Source organism: Folsomia candida, unplaced genomic scaffold, assembly GCF_002217175.1.
Source record: "Folsomia candida strain VU population unplaced genomic scaffold, ASM221717v1 Fcan01_Sc004, whole genome shotgun sequence".
NCBI lineage: Eukaryota > Metazoa > Arthropoda > Collembola > Entomobryomorpha > Isotomidae > Folsomia > Folsomia candida.
In genome coordinates this window covers 9,729,152-9,751,657 of record NW_019091196.1, presented here as the reverse complement: position 1 = coordinate 9,751,657, position 22,506 = coordinate 9,729,152, and positions in this window count along the sequence as shown.

Genomic DNA, 22,506 nt, shown 5'->3' with positions numbered 1-22,506 from the left:
TGCTTCTAAATCTTGATGTATAAAAAGTATGCCCAAGAGAACACTTTTCTCATCGAATTTTTAATCCATTTCTTCTCCAGGACGGTGGGTGAAAGTGGAAGAAAATGTGGAATGTTATAAAGCACGGTGGGTGAAATTCTTGACTACTTTCTCTCCACCCGTGTGATGGCAATTATGGATTAACTTTTACTAATGAGTCTCATACCACGACCAGAACTTCATATTTGCCTCAACTTTGCATGAGATCAATTTAATTAGCAGCATCTCGATTAGATAATCTCGTCAGACATTATGACTCTGTAAAAAAAGAAGTAAGTTTCTCAGCTTTCTCCACACTTTTTGATGTCTTTTAGGCACATACTTTTGCCCTTTTATCAAGATTTGAGATTTCACGTGAAAGTGACACGATTCAGGAGAAAGCAATCTCACCAGATTCAATCACGTTCACGTCATATTTTCACACATCTCCGATATGTCATGGAGAAAGAAACCTTTTTATTCTGGAAGAACAAAACTACAGCGTTGGTTCGTGGTTGTTTCACTTGATCCTTATTTATGGGACGTGGAATTGGATGTCATGCTTTGACTGTCAGACTTTTCTTTTAGATAATTCATATCGTCGGTCGGTATCATGTGGTTGGTTGTGTGTAGAGGAAAACTATGCGCCCTTTGTTGTTCTTTTTGCAGGGAGCGTATACAAAGATTCTTTGCAAAAGTGGAGTGAAATGTGGAATATGACGCAGTTTGTGGAAAACTTTGTGACGTTGACGTGGTTTGTGGAAGAATGTTTTCAGTCGTGACATGGATGGCGGAGGGTGTGCGTCAGTAGTGATTGTCGACTTTCTCCTCTCCCAATTTCAATCCAATTCCGTCCCAATAATATTTAATGCTGCCACCACAATGCGCCAGATTCACCCTCCTCTCTCTTCTAACTACTCATTCATATCATTTCAGAAAAAATGAGACGGTGACAAATGGCCTTATAAATAAACAATTTCTCAAATTCTTCCGATTTTCGGGGCAAAAGTCGGATACCACGCGTGACATTTCCAGAAGGTCAATAAATACTTTGCTTTTGTATTAACAATCAAAATATTTAAAAAACAGGAGCTCAATTTAAAGTGATTTGCATACTTGAATTCTCACATGGATAGCAAGTGTTGGTTGATTTTGACATGCCAACATGCATGCATATGTATTTACATACATGCAGGCAGGGTTATATTGGTTACAAAAAGCGGGCCTCTTCATTAACTATCTTTCCCATCTTTAAGTAGTATTGAACTTGTAGCAATTATTTGAAGAAGTGGAATGACCACATTGCCTGCCTGCCTGACTGCGTTCCTTGCATTTTCATTCCGTTGGCAGTGTCATTATCATCATGCGAACCATAATGATGATATATTGCTGTAATATTTTATCCATATCGGTAGCAATCAGATCCTCACTTCGGCCAGGATTCCCTGCAACTGCAAAGCTGGGTGTTCTTCGCTTGATGAGACGAGAAACGTAACAGACAATATGGAGACGACGATTGGTAGCTCCTCTCTGCCTTTAATCAACAATCGATAATTTATGCATGGACACTTTGAGAAAAATAATTCGCGAGGACCTGTTTTCTAATGGATTCGTAGGTATGTGTACAGCCTACAGCGTGCATTTTTGCGGACTGGTTTGATTTTTGCAAAAAAATAAATAAAAAATAAATTTGAAAAAATATGGGTGCAAGTTTGTGACGCAAAAGAATCAATATACATAAATATTGATTGATTACATCGGTGTCAGAGGACATTTTAACTTGAAATGTTTATTATTGATGCAAAATTTCAGTTTATCTACATTAAGAAAATCTTCATCAGGCAAAAATATGTACAAATATTAGAGATTCTACATCTTTATTTCCAATTCGACCCGAAAAGATGTTGACATAAAGTCATAGCGCACCACACCCATTTCTTTTGTAATCCGTATAAATAGCAGCTTCCTATCCCTATTTTCCCACAATTTAGCTCTCGTGGTGCGTTAAGAGGACCGTGTTACATATATTTTTTACTGACTGATCTAAAATCAAAGTTTGTGGATTGTACGATCACCCCGAGAGAGAGAGAGTGTGTGTATCTATTTCTTTTGTAGATTGCATTTCCCCTTTTACCACGGTCCAAAAAATTCCATCATTTATCAACATGTCATTTTTCCAACGATCACTTCACTCCAACAACACAGCACCCACCACGTATTATATTTTCTCTCATTTATTAGTTGGATGGAGGACGTATACATAAAGTCGTGTACATGCTTTGTCAGTCTTTATCCAGTCAGTAAGTCATACTTGGCCCGATTTTTCTGGCCAGGACGGACCCACAGCAGTCAGTCCAAGTTTCAGCCTTTCATTTTGATTCTATCATTTGAAACTAATGACCCTTTGCAAATGGAAAAATTGGATGGGAATAACACCACAATCTCTACAGATCTATTATTACTTGCTATAAATGTATGTATGCTTTCATCATCCTTTGCGGTGGTGGTGGTGGCTTATTATTATTTGAAAGTGATCCACTCTTCCCTGCAGAAATGGAACGTGTCAGCTCCGTTCTTCGTTCCATAATCCTGGACAGTTTTGTGGAGATTTGTAGTAATTGCAGATGAGGTTGATCTGTACATATTCGCCTGTCCAACTGTTTGTCAGAGAAATATTTCCCCCGGACAAATTCCAGCAGAGATGTCAATCGTTTAATTAACCGAGATTCAATTGGATTTCAGGAAGGAATCTCTTTGTTCTCTTCGTGGGTGAACATAACCAAATACCTGAACTGAACAAGTCTGACAAGCAACAGACCAAGTCAGCTTTGTACTTTGTTTGTGGAACAAAACAACAACAAGGAGGAATTTGGAGGCTTTGACTTTCTCTTTATTTGTCTCATTCCTGTCCTGTCCTCGTTCTCTCCCCACAAAATCGACAATCTTGTTGAATCTACACATAGCTGATGACGAGTTGTTGTTGTTTCGGCCGTAATTTCTCCAAAGTTTAGCAAATTAGAGGCGAACAACAACCCTTCTTCTTCTCCCGGCGAGTTTATGCACTGCCACCAATTCCCCTTTCACTCGCAATAAACACGTTTACACAGTCTTGTTTTAGGAAAAGACAACATTTCACAAATTGCTCAAATACTGTTCCGGCCGACAGAGTAATTAAAGTGAATGTTATTCCATAGCCACCTAAATTCCTCCTTTGTGTGCCGCTGTGCTGCTCAAACAACAATGGCGGATGGTTAATGACTGTAAAAACATTATTAAAAAGTCAAACGAATGTGGAATTGACTTGGGAGGTCCCGACCCAGGACACAAACAGACGGCAGCGAGCGAACTATATAGTCAAGCAAACAGAGTCAAATTGTGTGATAAAAATCGGGAGAGTGATTGTGAGAACCGATAACGTATTTAGGAAGTCAGATTTTTTACACGACCACCACCGAAAGCACAAATCCGTATTTGAGGAACAGTATGTACGTACCACTTACGGAAGGAGGATGTCATGTGACTGACGGACTGACACAGCTTAAAAAAATTGGTTCTGTACGATTTTTATTATTTTTCGTCAACATATTTTACTCGTCCGGGTCGTCCTTTCCCTTACTTACTTATTTTCACTTTGCTTGGAAATTTCCCCCACATGAAGTATTTTCTTCTCGTCATGAGTAAGTAAAAGCAAGTGGGTGAGTCAAGTTGATGTCGGATGTGTCATGTCGTGTCAAGCTGCCATTGCATTCGCCCCATGTCTGCTTCATGTCATCGTCACCCACTTCACAAAATTCCATATTTTCCAGAAAAAATCTAGGATAAATTGACACAGCTGGATTTTTTCAAAGTCCTAAAAGACAAGGGAGAACGAATTGATTAAGAAATTAAACACAATCAAAATCAAAAGGCATGAAATTATTCAGGACATACATATTTTAACCGTTTCAAAACCAATTATACAGAAATGAGACATGTCTCATTTTCCCGGTTTGTGTACACTTCTTAGGATTAGTCGTTCCTATTATGAAGGCCACAAGCCCACCTTCAAAATAACTTGTTAGCTCATTAATGATGATTCCAATAATCGTATGGTCGGTTGGTTGATCTACTGGTCGTGATGTGATGTACCATTTCTTTGCGGTGGATACAGTGCCCCACAGTCGTGGAAATAAGCCAAGCTGTCAAAAGCGTACAAAAAGTAAATAATTGATGTTACAGGCGAGGAGCGAGAGATGGAATGAACTCAACAATTTTATTATTATATGAAAGTAAAGCGTCGTTTCGAGTGCATGGTAGACGAAGAAGGAAGAATTAATAACGTGCTCGGATGAGGATGATGATGATAACGTAACGTGGATATCATCCCTTAAATGATCTGTGATAGTGTACAAAATTAAATGAAGGTCCCCCACCGTCAGTGAGAATAATGGGAATAAAGGATTGAGGACAGACGGAAAATTGGACGAGAAATGGATTGAGTGAGACCCCCTGGTCCGAGTGCCCTTCTCTCGCCGTGTCCCTTTGCAACAAGCAAATAGTAAATTTGTCTCTCTTTCCATTACTGCGTGCTACGTCGCATCGTACCTGTGGTAAAGCCAAAGTAAGTGGTAGGTAACTGGTAAATATGTGGTAATCTTTTTAAAAATCTCAACTAGGATTCATCAAGTACGTATGCAGTTGTATGATAAAAAAGGAATTATCACTGGCTGTGTGTGTGGAGTAAAATAAGTAATAGCGCCGGTCGTCGTGATGGTGGTGGTAAAAGTCACAATGAAAAAATGAAAGAACAACAGATTTCGAAGCAATGGGGGCTCAGAACTCGTATAAGTTTTAGTCGGGAAGTAGTATGCATATTGATGACGATGGTGGTGGTAAGTAACGTCCCTTAATTTACTTGAAGGAAAGACACAAGGCCCTGATTGGCGGAAGACTGAAAGACCCCCAACGGAACGTGGTACGAGTTGACTATTATTGTTTAATTGGCATGAAAATTGTAGATTAAATCCTGGAGTAGAGAGTAATAAAATCAATAAAATCATCAAATTGAGGTAAAAGTTCTTTACTTGAACATCACAGAAATTCAAAATTCTAATCACCATCTCAATTTTTGTCATCACCTCGTCCCATCCGGCAAACGGTCCCAATGCCTCCAAGTCATTTTGTATTAATTGAAAATCCCTCGCCTCACCCGATCTCAGATCACGTTCCAGATTTCAAAAATTCTAGATTGAAATACTTTTCGATTGCTCACATGTTTAGGAAAGGTGGGCAGTTCGGAGGAGGAGGAGGCTGCATGGCAGAGTTTTAAACGAAAAAATGGGACAGCTGAGAGAACACGAACAATTTTTCTAATTTTGTACCAATCTCACCGAGATTAGATATCTGGTGAAGTTTCAAAGTGAACTGGCTCTCCTCGAGTAAAAGGGTGCTTGGGAAATAAATAATGAGAGTTGTCTGGTCTCCTCTGTTTTTAGTCCACGTTACAATATTATATATGACCTTTCTCCTTCCCAGTCCTAAATTAAATGCCAATCTCCTCCAACAGCCCGACAAGACTGGGTCCCCTCCGGTCTCTTCTTCCCATCACACACACTCTTACGCCACCAACCAACCAACCAACTAAAACCAATGAATTGTTTCCAAACTTGCCCAACTTTTTACCACATAACTCGCCTCTCCGACAAAAAGGGTTGAGTTTTCTGTACTGCTTGATCTTCTACTTTGCTCAAGAAAAAAGATGAAAAAACGGGTGAAAACATTTAATTTAGATAATAAAAGGACTAGGAATGCCTCACTCAAACAATTTCGTGGCTCAAGTCATGTAATCAAAATCCAGGACGAAATTGTCTTCTGTCTACCAGAGATAACTACTGATCCGTCTTACATGAAAATAATACGTGTAGATATCTAATCACGAAATCTACCCTGACCTGACCTTTCTCAACCCCAGGTACATATTTAGCAGGCCGTTGGAAACTGATCCAATAATATTTTATCTCATCAAAGATGAAAAAAGATCAATGTTCGATAAAAAACAAGGCAGGCACGATTTTTTCCAGAAACGATGGATTTTTGTGGTTTTGTCGCAGCTGCCTCGGTACAACATTTAACCATAATAATTAGTTTGAATCCTCATCCGTAATTGGTTTGACTGGCTCATTTTCACAGCTTTCACCATCACCATCACTCATTACATATGCAAAGAGGAGGAGGAAGGGTGCGATTCGTAATCGCTTAATCTAAGCAATTATGAAATTAACGGGAGGAACAAACAGGGACCAAGTTTAGGAGACGACTGAAACGACCTTATCCAGCTCTTTTATTAGGGGAACAAGATGATGATTACCACCACGAAGCTGGCTTTACTACTGTCGCTCTCTCTCTCTGAATAAGGGCGGAGGAGTCGTCCTGAAGTGAAAATGAAAATAAATGAGCACCAGAAGAAACACGTTGGAGCCAATAATAATCCGTGTGGGATTAGTGCTTTATTAATGTTGTTCAGACCTCCAGGAAACCAAACCACACCAAGAAGAGGAGTATTATGGAATTGGTCTTCAACTCGTCGGAGCAAGTATTATCATTATTATTATATTGTTGTGTGAAATGTGATGGGGTTGATCTTATCGGTGGGGAGAATATAGAGGACCATTTTGCATGAAAAACCTGTACTAAATACTAGTTCACCCGGGTTAAGCTTTCATCTCCTCGGTTGTCGTTCTTTATTACGTGAGATGACGATGACTGCATGATGGTTGACGATGCATGTACATACACATGGCGGACGGGTTATGATGATGAGATCTTATCATCACCTTCTCGTGATGATGATGAGTCTTTTGCTTAATGAGTTTTCATTTGAAGTCATAAACCAACTTATAAGCGATTGTAGGTACAGTGGAAGCATAAGATTCAGAGGGGACTGCACTATGTCGTGGTTTTCCATGTAGATGGCATAGGTCATCTCATCATGACGCAAGTAGAACCAGTTTTGATTTTTATGTATCACAATAATTTAAATAAAAGTCACTGACTGTACCGACTTTCACCTACGACTGCAAATTACATGAACGAATTATGAGTCGGATTTATAAAGGTGATGATATCAAGCAAGTAATTATTAATGCTTCTGGCATCCCATCATCATCACGCTCGCTTGTTGGTTTAACCCGGTGAACCCAAATGGAATTTCGGGATTCGGACGAGAGTTGAGTTCATAGCAGTAGGAGACTGATGAGTGGAGGGAGGCACTTAGGAAAATTGGAGACAAAAGGAAGTGACCAGCACACAGACCAGGAGAGAGAGGACCACATGCCGTGCTTGTCCAATTCGGATAAAGCACACACACACGACAACGTCCATTTATGTTACCAAGAACCAAACTACTTTTGCGGTACGGAGATCCACCCATCCATTTCCATGCCCGAATTGCCTGCCTCCCGCCCTCAATAAAAGCATTTCCCCGTAAAACCAAAAGTCATACGGCAAACTCAGTGTCCACGGCAAAGCAAAGTTGTGCCCAAGTCGTAAAAAAAGTTTAGAATGCGTTTAACCAGGGATGATGATGGCTTGGCTAGTGCAGAAGAGTCAAGGTTTCCTAAACTTGGCAGGTTTTTGGCCATCATTATTGCACAGTGCTTTCTCGGTTGGTTGTTTTTGATTCTGTCCCAAGTCCAGTTCATCCTCAACGGCGTACTCTATCACCATCCTTGTATAGTAGAAGAAGACCATGGTCAATCTGTCCAAATTATTCACGGGACAGGAAGCTGCTTAAATAATGATGCTTTCTCCTGCCCCACCGACTAAACAGGAGTGAAAGTATGCTCGCTAAATGGATGGGCGATGCCGCTAGCATTTATACGGTTTGTCATCCTATCTGTAAATCCTCTCACAAATTTCATCCCTTGTACCGTTGAACTTTATTGACACTCTGTACATATGTCTACAGCCTTTAAATGTGGAAGGATCAATACGCACATTTTGTTATCAAGTTGATTATCCGCACAGAAGAGGAGAGGGCATTGGCTCTTCGTGTCTTGGAGGGATTGGTCCTGTCTTTTTTTCCCGTGTGTGTGGAGCAGTAGCCAATATTTTTTCTCCAAAATTACTAATTGATTACCTATCAAATGGATAAAAAACGACAGAAGGAGAGCAGAGTCGGCAGTTGTTAAATCTAGATTTAGATCACGATCTGCCTGTCTAATCCAATATTGAGTTGGGATAATGCGGCTTTTGATTTGCCAAAGTGCACCACAACACAACTGCCATCGTCCCTACATCACTAAAGCTGGCCTCGCATAAGCTACATCACATCACATTTACGCCGTCCATCCGTCCATATACCGACACCAGACCAGACCACGAACCTACATCTACGTAACAAAATAAGTAAAGCACTTTCTTCTTCTTCTTGGTCTCTCTCAGTCATTCTTCTCTCCATTTCTCTCTCCGTGAGCTCACCAATATCAAATTCCGCTCGACTTTACTTCTCACTTAATTGTTTCCACTAACAATCTTTGAGCAATTAGTTCCCTTTGTTTGAGGGATGCGGTTACATCTACGAGATGGGAAAAAGTGGGGTAGATTTCAATTGAAAATTAATCGTCTTTTTACCACTCGGTCATTGTTTGTCGAGTATGTGTGGACATACTAAATCTAGCCACACGGTTTTACAGCGGACATGAACCACAGGTATCGTAAGTAATATTGATGCATATTTTTAGCTTTCTCTACTTGTTGTAAGTATGTTGATGTCGTTTGGTATGCATATTCACCTCCGCTTACATACATATCTCTGTCAACCATAAGTTACATAAAGTGAAATGGACAACATGTTTCCTCAGAATAAGAAATGTGTGCTTTGATCTTGTCTCGTGTGGGCAAAAGTTTCATTGGAAAGTGTTTCAAGTTGATAGATCTGCCCTGTTTTTGGGCGGTGGTGGGTGTGGGACGTGGGAACATGGAAAATTTCCTCTCCTTTCTCGTCTCTCTTTCTGTTGGAAATTGGACGGATGTTTCTCTCAGTTCGTTTCTTTAGGTCGTCCCTTTATCAACCAAAAAACATGTCTTGTCTCATTTCCCATTTTCATCACGTAGTCTCATCCTCTCTTCCCACTCACACATTTCTTGTTCCATTCTGCACTGGAGGCTTTTCCATGAGAATATTGAGCATTGCTTGCTTCTTCTTCATTCATTGGGAATTTGTGGTGGGACTCGAAAAGCAAACATGATACGATTAATAACCATAAAAGCGGACTGATATATACAAGTCACAGGAACGTCGCGGCGCTATGTGGATGATAAATAAATGACTAAAAATAAGGAGATATTGACCAGAAATTTCAGAAATATTTCATACATATTTACAACGAGATACGTAGAATTGACTTTTTATCATCCATCTACCACCCACCCAACCACCCACCCGTGGAATATATCTGTCTCATATCAATGCAACTTTGTAACTGTCACGAGAGAAATTGTTTCTGATACGTCAAGCGAAATCGGTTAGACACGGGTGGAATTTCAATCTCACATGTACATACACTTTTATGTCCATGTCTACTTTTAACAATTTTCTGACATGTCAATTTTCCCTGATGGTTGCACTTGTTCGCGTACTTTTATGTATAAACCGGCTATTATACCATTGTGAGTGTAGGTATCGATGTAAATATGGAGGAGAGAAAATTGGTCAAATTCTCATTACACCCAAGTAACGAAGCTGTTTCTGAAAATTATACATAATTGGAGTTTGAGAGAAATCAGAGAATTACTTCCACAAGTCCCATCCATTTCATTACCGTTGGGTGAAGGACCAAGGTCAACACGGTTAATTAAAGAGTTGACGTGTAGACAATGCAAAGCCATGTAATAATGATACGGTTCGGTTCAAGGGACGCGCACGGACGGCATACTTTGTAATTTCTGGACGAAATCAAAAACTCTTAATAATAAAAAATACAAGTTTTCTTGTTCAATCCCTTCATGCAGAGGAGTAATCATTTTTTGGGTCCTATATCGTCCCACACCACCAAAAAGCAAACCAGCAGAGAGAGAAAGAAATTCCAACTTGTGTGTAATAAGTAATTCTGGAGAGAGAGAGAGGGAGACAGGACAGGTTGTTCCTTCGATTGGTTGGTAGTTAGTTAGACTCTGTAATTATCACTCTGTTTCATAGAATATGTACTTTGTTATGTTGTGGCAGGCAGGAGTAGCTTCATGATGGCATGTGTGCTATCACCGAGAGATCGAGGGACGACGGGATCACAATAATTTACAATACATACCAACCAAGCAGATGCAGCTACATCCACTCAAAAGACAAATCAAGTCAAGCAAGGTGCTTTTTCTTGAGAAATTACTTGAGAAAGATCATCATCGTCTTAAAAAGACAAGTTTAAAAAATCTTTGAGACCTTTATTCCGAGGAGGATGCGTTGATCTTTGTGTGATTATGAGAAGAAGAGGGAACATGTTTTGGGAATGGTGAGAGATTTACATTTACTTACTTTTACTATATATTACATACTTGTGTACATACCACTTACTAATATCTACGTATCCCTTCGTGTGAGCTGAATGTGCATGATTTCTGGCCATCCAGCCGTCCCAACTTGAGCCATAAACTGCTTTGTTTTGTGACGGAATGAATATAATCGGAACAATGAGCTGGGAACATCTCTCGTAATACTTGTCTTTTATCTCTTTTTGTTCACAATCACGGTACAATTCATGTCTCTCTCTCTGGTCGCTGGACAAGTCTGCAGTGAAGTGAAGGGCGGAGTTCAAGGGGAAGCAGCCGAGGTCGACACAGAAGTCGCGAGTAATCAGTATTCCATGGAGGCGATGGGATATTCGTCATCTTTTTATACATGATTTCAGACGCTCCTCGGCTGACATGACACAACATCACAACATGATGTGCGTGATCAGATAAGCAAAAAGACTAGAGAAAATGTATGCCTTTTGTCAAATAAATCTGATCGTTATGAAAATTCGAGACTGCTCCGTTGTACGTTGCGTTAATTGCGTTTGATGCTTGGGAAGAAAATTTCCAGCATCATTTATCAACTTTAAGTAAATGTGCTTAACTTGGGTGGGATTCAATTATCAGGACCAATTTACTGTACATACTTTTCCACAAGTGTGTTCATATTGTTGGGACCGTTTAATCAAAATGTCAACAAAGCCTAAGTTTTCTTTTAAAAAACTGTTTATATATGAGAAGTGGATTGCATTTCGAAAATAACTGGACCAAATTTGTATTTACCATTATTTTCTTGAGGGACATGATGAAATGAATCTGGGAATAAATAAGAAATCGTTGTGAAGGCAGTCGAGTGAAATGAGAGTGAAAAGAGCCGACGGATGTTGGCAGCCAAACGAAATGCCATCCCGACTGAATTGTGTCTCATGTCTTTTCCGTCTTCCTTTTATTATTATTATACACTCGATAAGAAGGACTTGTCTGCTCCCTCGCTCTCTCTCCAGTCGAATATGTACCACTACCCAAATCGTCGAATCCTAAATGATTTGTACATTCAAGTAGAATGTGATTGTGTTGTGGCTTTTGGTCAGTCACCGAAGCGATAAAAGGAGGAAAACAACAACACGAAGATCTTGGACTGACAAGTGAATCAAATTGACAGGAAAGGACTACTCGACGTCATGACGAGTCTTGGGAGATTTTTCTTTATAAAGAAGTCTCCTCGTCATCAAATGTAACATCATCAGCGCGTAGAAGTATTTGCGTAAAGGATAAACTGCCAAGAGCGAGGAGACAGGATGGAAGTTGGTGATGCATCTTCTCTCCAAAGTGTCACAACCTAATGGCTTAATCCCATTAGAGAAAGAGCGGAGAGAGTGGAGAGAAAGCTCTCTGTGCAAGTAATCAAAGTAATTTCTCATCTTTTTTGGATTGCCGGAGTCACTCTTTCCGTCGTCCCGTGATTTTGAAGGAATGAGCCATCATAACTTGGTAAGGGTGCAGGGTGTCAAGTCAAACGGACCATGTCAACGATTTCACTTGATTTGACATCATAAATCAAACACCACGTTCTCACGACATTACACTCTCTATCCGTCCAGTCAGCCCAAGAGTGGAGATCCAATGAGACAAGGAAGCTGTATATACGAGTATAAGCAACCCCAACACTAATACCCGGGTATTTGTTTGTACTTTGTTACTGTGGTCGTGGCTGTGTTGTAGCTTGTTAGCGGTTCGATGAGCTTGCTTTCATGTTAAAATTCGATTACAATTCAATTCTTGGTCTAAGTGAAAACGTACAAAGTAGGGTCGCGCCAACGTGCATTGATACAACATAAATTGCGGATATTTTAAAGCATTAAAAAAGTTTCTACATATTTCACTTTGACGAAAGAAAGAACACAAAAGTTGTCACTTACAAGCGTCCATTTACATATTGCAGTGTCACGTAGTCTTATTAAATTCCCATAAAACACAGGAAAATAAGTGAAATTGATGATAAAAAACTATTGACAGGGAAAGTGTGTAGTCGAGCATGTTAACACGACACGAGTAAAAGAAGAGGACACCGGAGGACACACAATGACTCGACGGGTTCCTAAATGCATGAAAGGATTTGTCAATTTTCTTTATGGACAAGATTTGTTGAGTGGATTACGGGACGGGCTGAGAAAAGGACAGTAGTCAGTCATTCAGTAAACATAATAAAGGACAACACGACATGGTTGTTGTTATCGCTGCGGGAGATGAGCCACAAACGGATCAGATAAAGGGGACGAATGATGACAAATCAGGCGTGACATTTGACAACTCGACAACACAACAGGTACTCAAGAGAGAGATCAAGATGTGAGATTAGATTTTATTTAGGCGGATCAAGTTACGGGTAAGCCCTCAGTACTAAAGTCCTCTCACCCGTGATGACACCAACAAAAACATGACTTTTATATCTGAATGGGATTTCAAGGTAAATAGTAATCGGATCCGTTTATTGGCTTACTGTTGAGTTGACAAAGGACGCATGTTGGTGGTCGGCGTAATTTACTTGTCAGCATATTTAGAATTTTGTCACCTTTTTTATTTTATGGGTAAATAGATATTTTTGAAATATTGTTTCGATTATGTAATGGTTCTGGTAAATATAAAAAACTCGTTTTCACTTATTTCACTACATATTTTGTAAAAAATGTGGCTCGTTCGTAGATACCAACCAAGACCAGTAGTACTGTAATATTGCTTCCTGTGACACCCTAATCGGCACCTTGGGGAAAATTTAAAGCGGAAAATGTCCCGTATAAATCCACATGTCGCATTTCTCCTCGTTCTCTCAAACCATGAAGCGTTTACTTCTGTAGAATCGTTTATCCTATTACGCGTTATGTATATGTGCATGTAGGCAGTTTAGTGGTAACTCGAGCCCCCTTTAGGTGAGAGATATGACATGTCAAACTGTGACATTACGACCAATGTCACCTCGAAATTTCACATTCCCCCATAATTTCCAATCCCTAATGTGAGAAACTCTCCTTTATTATCGCATAAATAAGTTAAATTTTATCAGGAAAATGTACTGCCTAGAAAAATATGTCCAGCAACGACTCTGATGATGATCACGCTGAGATGGAAACTTTTAAAAATAAAATACAAGGAAATGAGAAATAAAGAAGCACCTTTAAAAACTTTTTTTCAAAAATGAAATATGGATCGGACGAGAAGGACAAGAATTGAAATTGTGTTTCAGACCCCTGAGGGTGCCTCCGAATTTTTGTCTCTGTTATGAAATACAACAATATATGTGGAACAACGGCATCATTCCTCATCATCATCCCGACTGTGACTGAGACAAAGGGGTTGACTTGATATATTGTTGGTTCAATTGTCACAAAAAAAATACAAATGATAAAGTAAGACTGGAACAATAACGTAGGAAATGAGATCGGAGAGAGAATTATGTCAATTTCTCAAAATTTCGAACAATTCTGTTAATCAGAAAAGTGTTTAGCAAAAGAAGAGACTCACCTCGTGGTATCCAAAATTTGAAGTGCGATAGGATTTAAATCATGTCTCATCTCTGTGGGACTCCACTCTAATTCAGTGACTATGCTGGTGACTGTGCTGGATGCATTGTGCTTCTTGTATGCATTTTGTTGTAAAGCACAATACCCAACTTGTCATAAGGCTGGATTGACGAAGTACTTAAGAAACCGCAGCTGGACTTCGTTCTGTCTCCACAAAAATATTCTAAGGAACAGATCACCGCCGACGCGGCACGCTGCTAACTTGCACCCCGTCGACTTTCTCTTTCAGGGCTGAATTGAGATTTTGATGGTTGGTGGTTACACTATCCAACCAATTTTATACTTGTTACTTACTAGATATAGAGGAGAACATCTACAGAATCGTGGACAACGCTGGGACAATTTATACCAACTCCAGCAGAGAATTTGCTGCAACGTGGCATCACAAGTATTGATATGAAACACCATTTGATAGCTTATACGTTACCTTTGCGTTACAAGGAATCCTTTGATTTTTGTGATTAATAAAAATGATAGAGCAAGCAAACTTCTCTTTTCAAAGCAGCAGCTAATAATAAGGAAGATGCCTTATTTTTTATCCGGATCTACTTACTTACATATAACCAAGTACATAAATACGTACGTACTGCTGCTGCAGAACGATAGTTCGTCGTCGTCGTGATCGTTCTTCTTCTTTCATCCAATCCAGCATCCACCCTTTTACTCGTTCGACATTCCAATCTCGATCACAAAAGCTGAATCAAGCAATATTTCACTGCCCAGTTTGAGCTGCATTGTATTGTTGATTCTGGAGGAGAAGCCCTTTTTATTCCTTGTCATCAGCACGTCAACCAATTCCAGATACGAGAAGAAGAAGAACAAGGTTTGTCCTCCCATTGTCCACGGAACAGTGGACTTCTAGGCAGGTGAATAATAATACGATTGCTGCCTTCTTAATATGTATGAATGTCCCTCCACATGTGCACGTATTTGTGATGATCCTCCCCACCAACTGGGTCACATCACAAGACTTTTACCTTTGACACATTGCCGTACGTACAGGATTTATAATGAGTACAGAGATCCCCTACCTCTCGACAAGATTAATTTCCAGTAGACCAGTTTTCCCCTCATCTCATCATGCTGCACGACGACGAAGACGCGGCCAAAAGGTGATCATTATTGGTGGCAGGATGTTTTATGGGTAGGTTCAAAATTGGGAAAATTTGGGTTACAATAACGCTTTATTAGATTTTGAGATGAACAGAATATACATATCTGTAATCTCTTCTACGTTGTGGCTGAACTCTAAATACGATAATGCAAACACCTGAATCCACTGTAGTCAAAAGCAATTTGGTCACGCCATTTTTTCTCAAACCCTTTCCACCAAGTCCGGCTTGACTTTCCATTTCTATGGTCAATTGTGTCCACATTAGGCCGTGACGAAGGGCATTGATCGGACGGAGGACGTACGACCGACATGGACATGTTGCTCACTTCTTGAAAACTTTGTTGCTCAATTTGAGCCACGTTCCGAAGAAATCTGAGGCCTCCTGAGGACAGTTTAGATCTGCTTACCATCCCGTCCCTGCAACCCTTTTTTCCAGAAACTTATTTTTTTCCTGAGATGATGGGGTGGCCCGTGTACATTTATTATTAGGTGGACCACCAACCACTCTTTTCAATTATTAGAATGCCATTATTACAATGACAATTGGTCACAGTGTACCATCCTTTAAAATAGTAGAGTCGTGTGGGATATGGTATTATTAATCCTGCTTTGGAATTCTTATCCAGTGTCGCAATCTCAATCTGCGCACTTTCAAAATTTTCAAACATTCTTGGGTTGCTTATCTAGTTTTAGTAATCATCATTTTTATAACACGAATTTTTTTCCGCATCATCAGATCATACAATAATACTTGTACTCATGCAATAAATGCACCAATAAAGTTGACTAACAGGGTGGAAATATGTAGTAATAAAATCACTCTTATTTTTTTAATAATAACAATTTCCTTCTTTGAAGACGGAGACTTTGTTTTATTTTTTTGTATCCAACCGAACCAGTCAGACCAACATCACATCGACATTATTATCAGCGTCCGTCCACAGCGGTTCCATAACCTATTTAGAGAGACGACCGTGTAGCACAAGCCAATGAACATTCCTTCGAGTAATAATGTGGTGGGGTGTCTCCCTGCGCCTTCGCTCCTTGTTCTTTCATCTTCTCATGATCATTACATGCGGAAGGCTGAAATAAATTTCTTAAAATAAAATAAATGATCTTTCAACTGACCCCGTCTCCAGTTGGAGTGGAGTTTGAGTTTTTGTGTAATGGGGACTTTTTCTAACATGACATGGTCATCAGGAGGATGAGTAAAAGATTTTGGTCATCTCATCATTACGCTCTTGGTGAGTACAAAGATTTTGTGATTCAGAAAGGAAGAAATACCCAAAAAACTACGTAATACATCATGTTTTGTGTGTGTATAATGAGATATTTGTATGATCCAGAGCATTTTACAAGAAAACTTCAAATGATTTTCTGGCTTTTGAACTTTGGAAACAATGCCACGCATTTTATTTCGTTGGGTTGAGGAATATTTGTGGCGTGGTGGTGGCCAAGGTCTTCTATGTGGTCGACGAGATGACTTTAAGAACTAACCTTATGGCATGTCATGCTGTCTTATATCGTGCTGTCCCTTATTCCAGTCGGTATTTCTTTGTTATAAAAACAATGCATGGTTTATTATCTACTTCTCTCCAGCAGCCAGCAGCAGTTTTGTGGGGGACGGAGTGTTGTTACCTGTGTCTCATCTCGACCATCATCACATTATTGTTGCATGCATGTCGTCTTTATGATCAGCAATTCGGTTGAATTACACGCTCCAAATATGCATGCGAGAGATTTTTACGAGTTTAAATACGTTTAATGCAACCTTTTTATTATTTTGATTTCGTGGATAAAATTAAAATTCTTGAGGAATAATTTTGAAGTTAGGGCACGTTTTTGAAGTGACGAATTAAAAGAAGACGAGGCAAGAATGATTTGTACGGTTGCCCGATTGACATAGTAATTTGCGGTTTACCTGTTTCCTCCATAAAACTGTTTTTTAATGAAGTTTGTTAAAAAGGGTAGAATTATCAGCCCATTTTGGTAATTATGAAATTTTGAATGGTTACTTTCGTTCATTTATGTAATTTTTAATGAGACACATTCGTTATGTGGTAATGGGGGTGCTAGGTTTTTATTAGGAGGAAACAGAGACTTGAATAGTTTGTCATTTACTTACTCACAGCAGCTGGAGAATGGCTTTAATTTTATGGAAAAGATACCAACAGATAGTGGTCAAGTCTGAGATCTCTAATGTCCACCAGAAAGTTTGCCATCTTTCCTCCATTCACGCTAAAATGGGGAAAAATGGCTTTCTCAGTAATAACCATAAACACGCGTAATTACTTTGGGTGTACCTGTGATTAGCCGTTTCTGGGAAAAAGTATGTATATATTTTCAAAAACAACAAGAAAATCGCCCTTTCTACATGATTTGGTCATTGTTTCGAATTAGGATGAGTTGTAGGTTGGCACTGCTGCCTGCTATATTTCTACCAACAAAAGAAGAAGGTAATTGCAGTGGTCGATGACAACTTCCCTTTGCACCAAAGCCGCAGTAGTGAACCCAGTCCAGCACAATTTTAATTAAGTTCCACCAACGTCAAGAGTTACCAATAATTGTTCCAGCACCACCGAACCGAACCCACCTGTCAGTAAAATAAAGGTCAGAACCTTAGCCAGCCAAGGGTACGAATGTCAAAATATGAAATTATTAAGAAAAGTTACTGCACTTCAGTAGTTTCAATGACCATGAAAGATTTATTTCAAAATCTATTTAAAAAAATCAAAACGAAATATATAAAATGTTGCCAATAATGCTCCTCGGACGAACGCCTCCTCACCAAGAAGGGAGACCCAGTGACCCACAAATCTACAAAAATGGGGTGCTGCAACTCAACTATATTGCAGATTGGCTATATAAAATGCAACCCTAAAAATACAATTTAACCCGATTACAAGGGTTTTTCCTCCCCCAACAAATCCATCATGTATGAGAAATGGGGTTCCAGAACGCAATGATAATCCTTGGGGAAAGGAAAACAAACCGATTTTTCTCCCCTCTTCTCAGATGTTGGGATTCCTTTTGCAGTTTCGCACTTTTTCATACCTGTTAACATCTCACATACACATTATACTTTGAAAGTAACAACACATATTCTTCTATTTATGCGGTTGCTTCTTCTTACCCACTATTTTTTATTACCGAACTACTCCTTCTTTCTTTACCGATCCGGACATGATATTATCGAAATGAATTGAAAATCATAAAATAAAAAGAGAAGGTGAGAATAGCTTCTTCACTTCTTCCCATCATCATATTCGTGGTTTGGTTTTAGCTTTAAGACGAGTGCACTTACTTACGTTTTGTGGTTACTGTTGACTCTTTTTTATGAGCACAGGTAGCTCATGTTATAGGTAGTAAAAGTAAATGAGTAAATCTATCCATCCTAAACCCAGTGGTATTATTTTTTTTACTGTTCTTATTATTAGAAGTTGTACAAATTCCAGAGGCCAAGCTAACCACATGAAGAGAAAAAAGTCTCATGGACAACTGGACCATTATGCATGTAGATTGCAACAATGACCGAATAATAATAGTGCCTATAATTTATATCCATATGCGTGTTGCCAGTACCAAAAAAATCAAGAGGTCGACCATCATGTGCACACGCTGATTATTATAAATATAAATCCGTAAGGATGCATTGGGTGCGCATAAGAAGAAGGCCTTTAAACCGTTTGAACCATTTATTGTTGTCGTTTCTCCCCAGATAACAAGTAGGCAATAACTGCCACCCTCTCATTTTTCGACTCGCAGCAGCTCTGACAAAATCAAATCAGCCAGGAACGAACGTGATCATCCGTTCTTCTTATTCCGCTAGGCGTCATAAATATCTGCATAAGATAAAATATGAATGTGCCACACGGCATGAGTGCTCACATAAAAATTGGATTTTAGAATATTATGTGCAGCGATTATTGACGCCCAGTCTTTGTCTTTTACAAAGTAAGCAAAATTGTGTATAATACAGGTTGGTCAACCAGACAAAGTTCTCTCTCTTCTTGTGCACGGATTGGATGGGATGATATGATACGCGTCGTATAGGCAGGTGTGGTTTTACGTGTAAGATATGCATGCTCAAACAATACGACTAATATTCTATGTAACCAACCAACGACAACTGACGCTAGCTGTGGGTGATGGCATTAATCATGTTGGTCCTTCTTCTTCTTATGCATGCAGATGCATGTATATGTAGCTTCTCTTAAAAAAATCGTGAAAATTCCCATTGTGAGCGGATAAACAAAGTACTTTGAGATTTAAAGAACAAGTGGCACTTCCAGTTCACTTCGTGACTTCATGGTTGTAAAAAATGATGAAAACTTGAGTTCATCTTTCTTTCTTACGACGACGATGTCCGCCATTCAGAGTGAAATAACCAAACTATGATTGAATCGAGATTCATACATAATTCTTCTTTGGGTGTAGATAATGCTACTGCGAAGTTTGATAAGTAAGTTTTAAGGGTTTGTCCCATCATCATCTCGGGAGGAATGTGGTTTAAATTAAGAATTCGAATGATCGTGAAACTTGACTTTTCAAAATGATGAGTAGTTGTCGGTTGTCGGACCAACTTCTTCTTCTTGACTGTCATTCGAATTAAAATTCTAAATTCTTGTCGGGTCGAGAAGAAAAGAAGCTACTGTGCGTGTAAGTAATTTGAAAATGCAAAATCTCAACTTGTCATTAATAGTTCGCAAATAATTTATTGCGCATGCGGTGGGCTTTCTTTTTGCGATGATGATATGATGCCGATTTGGGTGTGATTAATTAATTAACTCTTCTTTTTTCCTCTACTACTTACTACTCCCAGGTTTGCATGCAAGAACGAAACCAAAACTTGATGTGTGACCACCATGAATCGATGAGGCGTATAAACGAGTACATGGGAAAATTTTTAATTTTTATTCCACATGATTAAGACGCTTAATAAAAAGCCCTGATGACGAAGAGGAGCACATAAATTCGTAAAGTTGACCTGTGGACTTCACGACAACTGACATCATTCTCCTTTAAACACCTCCTTTTCCTTGTATGTTGAAAGAACTAAAGGGCAAAAAACTGTCTGGAATCAACACTTTTCACATAATTTCTTCTTAATATCAACACTAAATAATTAACATGGCCAAAAGGAAAACAAAATGTCAAAAGATAAGAGTCGCTCATTAAAATTTTTTTGAATTAGTACACATACAAAGTGTATACAGCAGATTGGATAATAATAATACGTAGAAATTTACAGGTAGCAAACCATCATAACAAATCTTGCTGTTAAATCGTTCCACTAAATAAGCATTCATTTAAATATTATCACACTAATAACAATCAGCTTTTGTGGACTGGTTAAAAAGGAGGAATGAGTTGTGTGTCGTCTGTACAATAAAAATAATAATGTAGCATAAAGCAATTTTATTTATTGAATTGGTAATCCCAAACGTGGACGGTAATTGACTGTCGGGTAGGATCTAGCAGTAGGAAAGTAAGTAGTAGTACAGACAAAAACTGTGTAGGAGACTGTACATACGTAGTTTAGTCACAGAATTGTAATGAGGCAATTACAGCAGATTTGCACGTTTGACGTTTACAATGCCGAGGTGAAGTAAGGGTTGTGCTGGTGAAATGACTTTTTCAAATTATTATGACTCTGACAATCTTATGAGTATCCTACATAACACGTAAGTAATGATCATTAAGTAAATGTGACGACTAGTTTTAGTCCAATTGTATATACGTTGTACGTTACATAATAATAATGTTTATGAAATGAAAATTTAGTATTTTTGTCAAAAAATATGGCTAAAAAATATATACAAATAAATACCTGTGATAATCTCCAGCTTAATTTGAAGGCTCATAAATGGCTGCATTTCGTGTCACCTCATTCAGTAAAACTTGATCCCATACAAATCTTTATCTCAACAGCAGGACACCCAAATTACACGTGTGCACTTGTAATGTCACTAGCTCTATCATGTCACGAGATCTTTTACAAGATCTTCCCCGGCACACGACACGAGTGTACGAATGACAAATCTTTTTCTCCGCTCGGGACATGAATGGGACAAGGGAGAAAAATCTGTGAATGAACAAAAGGGAAGAAAAGGAAGGTCTTTTTCTTCACATTGTAAAGACATTACGCGGACCTGCGTGTGCTTCTCCGTGACAAAAGATGTGTCACTCTTACGCACTTGGTGGGGGCTCTACTACATATTTTATGTACTCGTTACGACTACGAGACGACATGGCACTTTGTCGTAGTAAAAGTTGTGCGTAGATTTTTTTCTATTTGTTTTTCTCCAGGCAGAAGAGATACAAGGGGAGATGGATGGAAGGAAGAAGGGGAGACCGTTTACTTTACTGACACGATTTTATCAGGGAGAAGGAATGCGTGTTTTTCTGCCTTAATTGTTCCAGGCATTCTTTACGATAACAAAATAACGTACATATGCCGTGCACATAACAGATTATTTATGTTATATACGCATTATTTATTATGTGCTAAAAATTGGTACAAAATAATGAGCGTTAAAATAGTTGCATACATTTCGCCATCCTGAGAACCATTACGATGCAAGACTGGAGATGGAGTTGGATGTGTTGGTCTTCGCCAGAGATCGTTAGGATGATCTGCGTCCTGTAGTGGATGAAGGTTTAGGTGAGTATGAGAGATGCGAGGCTCTCCTCTTCTGTCCAGGGATTCGAAAATCAATTTTCCTCTTTCCACCATGCGACTGTTTTGCTATGGTAGAATAGAGTTGCAGAATATTCTAATTAAGCTTGAATCTCGCAGATTTCTACATTTTCGAATGTCCACAAATTGGTTAAAGAAGAGAAGAACGTCATACATACATACATAAAGAAATTATTATTTCCTACCTAACTAATTCATCAATGGGTCAGAATTTGAGTGGACATGAATGAAAAATGAAAATCAAGTCATGCAGTAACACTCACTTATTCAAAACAAGAAGGAAAAACCACTAATTACATGCTTCGACTTATTGCTACGATGCAGCTGCATGCATGCATACGTAATACGTACAATAACATGCAGCCATCCGCTCTAGATTTTCCCTCACTCGGCCAACATTGTCAAATTTGTTTGACAGTTATCATGTCCCGTTAAGAAATTAAATTGGCAATGATTTCTTAAAAAATGTGTACATTTCTAATCTGCAATTATTCAAGATTTGCAATTCTGATTCCGCTGGGGCAAAACGTAACAAATAACTCTAACTTGTCATCATACATACGTAACACACCAAAATTTCTACAATATAGATACACCCAACCCCCGAAATA